The sequence below is a fragment of the Heterodontus francisci genome, chromosome 3, assembly GCF_036365525.1.
Source record: "Heterodontus francisci isolate sHetFra1 chromosome 3, sHetFra1.hap1, whole genome shotgun sequence".
In the NCBI taxonomy this organism is placed as follows: domain Eukaryota; kingdom Metazoa; phylum Chordata; class Chondrichthyes; order Heterodontiformes; family Heterodontidae; genus Heterodontus; species Heterodontus francisci.
The window spans coordinates 64,454,434-64,461,825 of NC_090373.1; positions in this window are offsets into that span (position 1 = coordinate 64,454,434).

A 7,392-nucleotide genomic window follows, 5' to 3' on the forward strand; every position below is an offset into this window, starting at 1 on the left:
ATACCAGCTTCTCTCAATCCAAGCAGCTTGTCTAAATAAGAGAGTTTCTTAAAGGAGTAACAATGCAGAATCATAGAACAAGTCTTAAAGCAAGTTTTAAGCAAAGGGACAGCAGGAAGATGTTATCAAATTTCCCAGAATGAACTGGAAGGCCATGGATATCCTAAAGTTTGGCCTCATATGGAATATTGCGCCTAATTCTGGGCACGCGCACTTTAGGAAAGACGTGACGGCATTGGAGAGAGTACAGAAAAGATTCACGAGAATTGTTCCGGGATGAGGAATTTCAGTTATGATGATAGATTGGAGAATTTAGGACTGTTTTCCTTAGAGAAGAGAAGGCTGAGAGGTGATTTGATAGAGGTATTCAAAATTATTAGAGGTCTGCACAGAGTAGATAGAGCGAAACTGGTCCCACTTGCAAAAGGATCGAGAACGAGAGAGCACAGATTTTAAGTATTTAGTAAGAGAAGCAAAAGTGACATGAGGAAAAACTTTTTCACGCAGCAAGTGGTTAAGGTCTGAAATGCGCTGTCTGAGAAAGTGGTGGAGGCAGGTGCAACTGAAGCATTCAAAAGGAAATTAGACAGTTATATGAAAAGAAAGAATGTGCAGAGTTATGGGGAGAAGGCAGGGGAATGGAATGAGGGAATTGCTCTTTCAGAGAGCCAGTGCTGTAACAATTCTGATTCTATCTAAATTCCAACTTTTCAAACAAAGAATACAGTTATGCTTCACAGATGAAGTGATTGTCGAACTAGTGAACCAGGCTCTAAAAATACTCATAGCAGTTGGAAATTAGGGATTGTACAGAATCAACACCTCAGGTTTATCTGAAGAGGACCAGAAAGATCCCGCTAAGTTATAGAAAGTTTTAGAAGATCAGCTCCGAATATGAGTGATTTTTAGAATTCACTGACTAGATTTGATGTCCTACAGGCAACAGCCACAGGGATCAATAGATATGTTCATCAGTAGATGCCATAGTAAGGGCAAGGAATGCGGCTTTTCAGAAATTGAGCTGTAAGAGCGGCTAATGGAGCTGGTGATTGTCTCAGCACCCATTGAAGTTTCAGAAAGACCCTTGGGTAAAAAGAAAGGTTACAACATTGATGGGCTGTTCGAAGATGGCAGGAAATACAAAACTATTGTAGCTGGACAACAGCACCTGCAAGCACAAGGGAAGCCAACAGTATCAGCACCATAATCAGGTTGAAAAGAGCAAGCAAGCTGTGTGGTAAATGCGATCTGTCCCACTCAAGGTGAAATTGCCGTGCATTTCATGACCTATGCAAGGCATCCAAAGATGCAGCCAGAAGTCACAGCAGGACACGGACAAACAGAAGACAGGTGCAGCAACAGGCAACAGCAACAAGGAAAGCGCCACAGACCTGCGCACACGCAAGCCGATACACAAAGTCCACAGCGAAACAGACCTGAGACAAGACTCAGAGATAAGCAATTTTCAGTCAGAAGACGAGCATGCGTTCCACATTGTGAACCTGACACATCACATTGATAAAGTCAAACAACTGGAAGCTTTTGCCACTATTAACAATACATGCCCAAAGAAAGCTGGCTAACATACACTCAGGATCAAGATTGACACTGGAGCTAGTGCAAATATCCTACCAGTCCGAATCCTGAAGGATATGCGCCCGAGTCATTGGAAATCAATGATACATCCAACAACTGCCAAGTTATCTGCATACAACAGGTCACCCATCCCTTGCAGTGGCACACTAACAATGTTATGCAGATATGGCGAGTCGGCATGGAAAACACAAATATTTTACCTGGTAGACACGCGTGGACCAGCAGTGGCAGGACTACCAGCATATAAGGACCTCAACATCACAATCCATGAGCTCACCAAGGTACCCATTACAGCAGAACAGACCAATTGTATCCGCATTGAGTCACAGTTCCTCCAGGATCTCAGTAATTCTGGTTTGGAGAGTATCAAAACTTTCTCAGAGACGCCACACTTAGAGAATGAAGATTCAAACACAGATGGTGAAAGTTCCTTGTCAACAGGCAGTGTTTCCTCACCTCTAGTGAATCAGCAGAAGAGATTGACATTGTCGCTACTGAGAAGCAAAGGCTGGCTGTGGGGAGCATCGCCAAGGGGAAATCGCTAAGGACCGGAACCCCTCACAGACTCTGGCCAGCATCAAACAGTGCAGTCTGGAAACCCAGCAACAGCACAACTATGCCGTACCTTTACTTCTGCTCTCTAAAGAACCGTCAGCACCACAATAAGCCAGAACGGACAGGTACCTCCATGAGACCAAGTACTCCTCCCCCAACAAGTCCTCGACCTTGAGTCCCAAGCCTTCAGATCTGAAGGATGAGGAGAGGCGAAGGACACACAACGTCCTGAAGAGACAGAAGAGGTTTGAGTTGAAGCATTGTCTATTGGCTCTTCAAGATGAGGTGCCAGAACTTTTCAAGAATGAAAAGGCCTCAAAAATGGTCATCTTGAGAAAGACAACAGAGTATATTAGCAGGCTGAAGGCAGAGCAACAGAAACTGAATACAGACAGGGAGAAATGTCAGGAAAAAAAAGCAACCGTTGAGATGCAAATTCTCCAAGCAAGAGTTGTCAAACTATTGAAATGAATAATGGACTCTTATGCTTCTATACTTGTACATCTTATGATCAATATCCCATATAACTAATTTTGATGTTATCTAATGTTATGTGTTTTTTACTTGTAGCATATGCAACTTATCTTTAGAAAGAATGGGGATGTTGTATGATTGCCTGTAAGAGTGATGTCCCTTTAAGATCTTAGTACACTAATGAGCTAAGTACCAGGAGGTAGTCATGTGACTGCAAGCCAGAGTCACTCTGCAACTGTAACACCCAGAGTAAGGTTCTGTAAATAGTTGGCTCTGTACTGTATATAAGCTGCAATAAACCTGTTTGAGATCTTCAGCATAACTGGACTCCAAGCATCTCATTTATCTTGCATCAAACATAAAAACTCATTACACCCCATGCAACCCCCCTTCCACTCCCCCATCAAGTCCTGACACTACTGTTTGTTTGAAGCAGGTCAGCCCCAAGCAACATATCGCTGAAAGTAATGGTGAAGGTTGGGTTCCAGTCTAATAGCGTGCCCTTCCACCACAGTCCTGCCATGCTTATGGTAGGGGTGCATCTGAACAGCCGCAGATCTTTGGCCCGATTATCAATACAATATTTGAAATTAAGAAATTGTTCAGTTATTAACGTATGTGCAAAACCTATGAATAAATAAAAGAATATTTGTATTTATCATTTGATGCCTTCTTGGGGAAGATGCTTGGCAGCTGTGGTTAGTTCCTGCTCCAGAAAATATTATTAGGCTTTGCGAAGTCCTATTGCTTGGAATCTAAGGGAGGTACATCCCAAACAACTGTTGCTGAAATCATTCTGGTAAATGTTACCACAGATTGAGGCATGTTTCTACTAATAGTGACACAACACTAACAGTAGTTCACACAAGCAAATTAGTTTTAACAGCTTAATCAACATTAACCAAAAATGCCATTAAGCCAATTATTATAGAACAGTTCTGACTGAGCTGTTGCATACTGGTATATTAATGAATATTTAGGGTGGTAAAAGTGTAAGATATTTAAAATGGCTTTAATATCTCCCACAGTAGTAGACAAACACTTTTTTTTAAGAGGTACAATAATAGTGTAACTCATTTTGAGGTCACTAGAGGCAGCTGTTCACTCTTGGCAAGTTTAGCACCACTTATTCTCTTTAAAAAGGCTGTGTGAGTTTACAAGTTCAGGATATGGTGACGCCTGTTGTATGTTGGTTTGGTACACTCCCACCTAACTTAGTCTAGCTGATTGAGATACTTCAGTCTGGAATAGTTAAAGCAATGATATTTATTATGTTAGAACTACATACATAGCTTCAAGTTTCTCTCACATGTGATCTCTTACATCATCATGGTAGGAGGTATTCTTTACACACTCTCAAGATTAACCCTTTCAGACCCTTATACTACAATGCCAATATAGAGGGTGTGAACACTTCTGTTGAAATCACAAACAATGGTTATAATCTTGTGGTTTGTAGATAATGTACAGCTCATTTCCCAATGATGCAAATATCTTGAAACACCATTGTACCAGTCAAGTGATGTTTACCTGCCACTGTCATCAACAGTTTTCCTTCTACAAAGCACGTTTGCGCTGTTTTTTGCACCTCATTTTACAATAAGAAAAATCTAAAACTTTTTTAGAAACTACATGCACTATGTTATAAGCAACAACAAATATCTAACAGCTTGATTAAGGCAGCAGTTCAGTCTTGTGCACATCCTGGCATTCATCAATGCTTTGCACTTGCAGTTTATGCTCAATTGAATTACTGCCAGCCATTTGTTATTCTATACACACAGTAAACATTGTACCAATATATAAATCCCATTAATGAATCCTATGCAAATAATGGGCTGAACTTAATGAGCCCGTCACGGGTTCCGGCTGTGGACACGGAAATGTGCGCTGTTTCCATTCTCATGTGGGCGCCCAGCCTACCGCGATCATGTGATGAGCAGCCACTTTATATAATGGAGTCACAGGGCCTAAACAATCATGCAGTGGGGGCAGGATTTGAGATGTCGAATACGGCATCAGATAACTCCAGAGTAGGTTCTACCACCATATTTAAAGCTTTGGCAGTCCTGCTTGCATTGTTGCCTTGGACTCATTTGTAGTGCTCGATAGTGAAGCCGTTGCTGCTGTGATTCCTGGACACCACCACCTCCCCCCAACACCTTGGAGGTGGACCCTGCAGATGGCAGAGGCAAGACACAGGATGGTCCGACAGTTTAGTGATGCCTCCCATAAGACTGTCCTCCAGGCTGCAAGGGAAAGGCGGGAGGTCCTCTTCAGAGCGATGGCATGAAGAGGTCCTCCCGCCTCAGCAAGCAAGCCTGGATGGAGATCACAGAGGAGGTCAGCAGCTGCAGGGTCACACCCCCAGACATGGGTACAGTGCCTCAAGAGGGTCATGACTTCCTTCCTTTTGCCAACGTGACTGCTCCATACCTCTCTCCTTTTTAAGGATTGCAATGGCTACACAGGAGGAAGTGGAACATGGAGAGGGAGGCACAACAAAGGCACTGACAGAGTGGGTTAAGCATCACCTCATCCTGACAAATCACAGAATACAGTGCAGAAGAGGCCCTTCGGCCCATCAAGTCTGCACCGATGCATTACAACACCTGACCTGTCTACCTAATCCCATTTGCCAGCACTTGGCCCATAGCCTTGAATGTTATGACTTGCCAAGTGCTCATCCAGGTACTTTTTAAAGGATGTGAGGCAACCTGCCTCTACCACCCTCCCAGGCAGGGCATTCCAGACCGTCACCACCCTCTGGGTAAAAAAGGTCTTCCTCAAATCCCCCTTAAACCTCCCGGCCCTCACCTTAAACTTGTGACCCCTGATAACTGACCCTTTGACTAAGGGGAACAGCTGCTCCCTATCCACCCTGTCCATGCCCCTCAATCTTGTACACCTCGATCAGGTCAGCCCTCAGTCTTCTCTGCTCCAGTGAAAACAACCCAAGTCTATCCAGCCTCTCTTCATAGCTTAAATGTTCCATCCCAGGCAAAATCCTGGTGAATCGTCTCTGCACCCCCTCCAATGCAATCACATCCTTCCTATAATGTGGCGACCAGAATTGCACACAGTACTCCAGTTGTGGCCTTACCAAAGTTCTGTACAACTCCAACATGACCTCCCTGCTTTTGTAATCTATGTCTCGATTGATAAAGACAAGTGTCCTATATGCCTTTTTCACCATCCTATTAACCTGCCCTTCTGCCTTCAGAGATCTATGGACAAACACGCCAAGGTCCCTTTGTTCCTCAGAACTTCCCAGTGTCAGGCCATTCATTGAATACTTTTGTGTCACATTACTCCTTCCAAAGTGTATCACCTCACACTTTTCAGCATTAAATTCCATCTGCCACTTTTCTGCCCATTTGACCATCCCATCTATATCTTCCTGTAACCTAAGACACTCAACCTCACTGTTAACCACTCGGCCAATCTTTGTGTCATCCGCGAACTTACTGATCCTACCCCCCACATAGTCATCTATGTCGTTTATATAAATGATAAACAATAGGGGACCCAGCACAGATCCCTGCGGTACGCCACTGGACACTGTCTTCCAGTCACTAAAACAGCCGTCTGTCATCACTCTCTGTCTCCTACAGCTAAGCCAATTTTGAATCCACCTTATCAAGTTACCCTCTATCCCATGTGCATTTGCTTTCTTGATAAGTCTCCCATGTGGGACCTTGTCAAAGGCTTTGCTGAAATCCATGTAAATTACATAAACTGCACTACCCTCATCTACACACCTGGTCACATGCTCAAAAAATTCAATCAAATTTGTTAGGCATGACCTCCCTCTGGCAAAGCCATGCTGACTATTCTTAATCAAATTTTGCCTCTCCAAGTGGAGATAGACTCTCCTTCAGAATGTTCTCCAATAGTTTCCCTATCACTGACGTGAGACTCATTGGTCTTTAGTTCCCTGGCTTATCTCTACAACCTTTCTTAAATAGTGGGACCACATTAGCTGTTCTCCAGTCCTCTGGCACCTTCCCTGTGGCCAGAGAGGTATTAAAAATTAGGGTCAGAGCCCCTGCAATCTGCATCCTGGCCTCCCACAGCATCCTGGGACACAAATCATCCAGATCTGGAGATTTGCCCACTTTTAAGCCTTCCAAAACCTCCAATACCTTGTCACTCCCTATGACAATTTGCTCAAGAACCTCAGTCTCTGAGTTCCATATCTACTTCCTCATTCTCTTGGGTGAAGACAGATGTGAAGTATTTGTTCAACACCCTACCAATGTCCTCTGGCTCCACCCACAAGTTTCCCCCTTGGTCCCTAATGGGTCCTACTCTTTCCCTGGTAGTCCTCTTCCCATTGATATACTTATAGAATATCTTGGGATTTTCCCTACTTTTACCAGCCAGAGCTTTCTCATATTCCCTCTTTGCTCTCCTAATTGCTTTCTTAAGCTCCACCCTACACATTCTGTACTCCACTAATGCTTCCGTTGATTTGCTCTTCTTGTATTTTCTAAAAGCCTCTTTTCCTTCTCATCGTACCCTGAATGTTTCTGGTCATCCATGGTTCTCTGGGCTTGTTGCTCCTACCTATTACCCTAGAGGGAACATGTTGGGCCTGTACCCTCCCCATTTCCTTTTTGAATGCCCCCCCCCCCCCCACTGCTGTTCTGTAGATTTCCCGACAAGTAACTTTTCCAGTCTACCTTGGCCAGATCCTGCCTTATTTTACTAAAATTCGCTCTCCCCCAATCCAAAACCTTTTTTTGCAACTTGTCTATTTCTTTC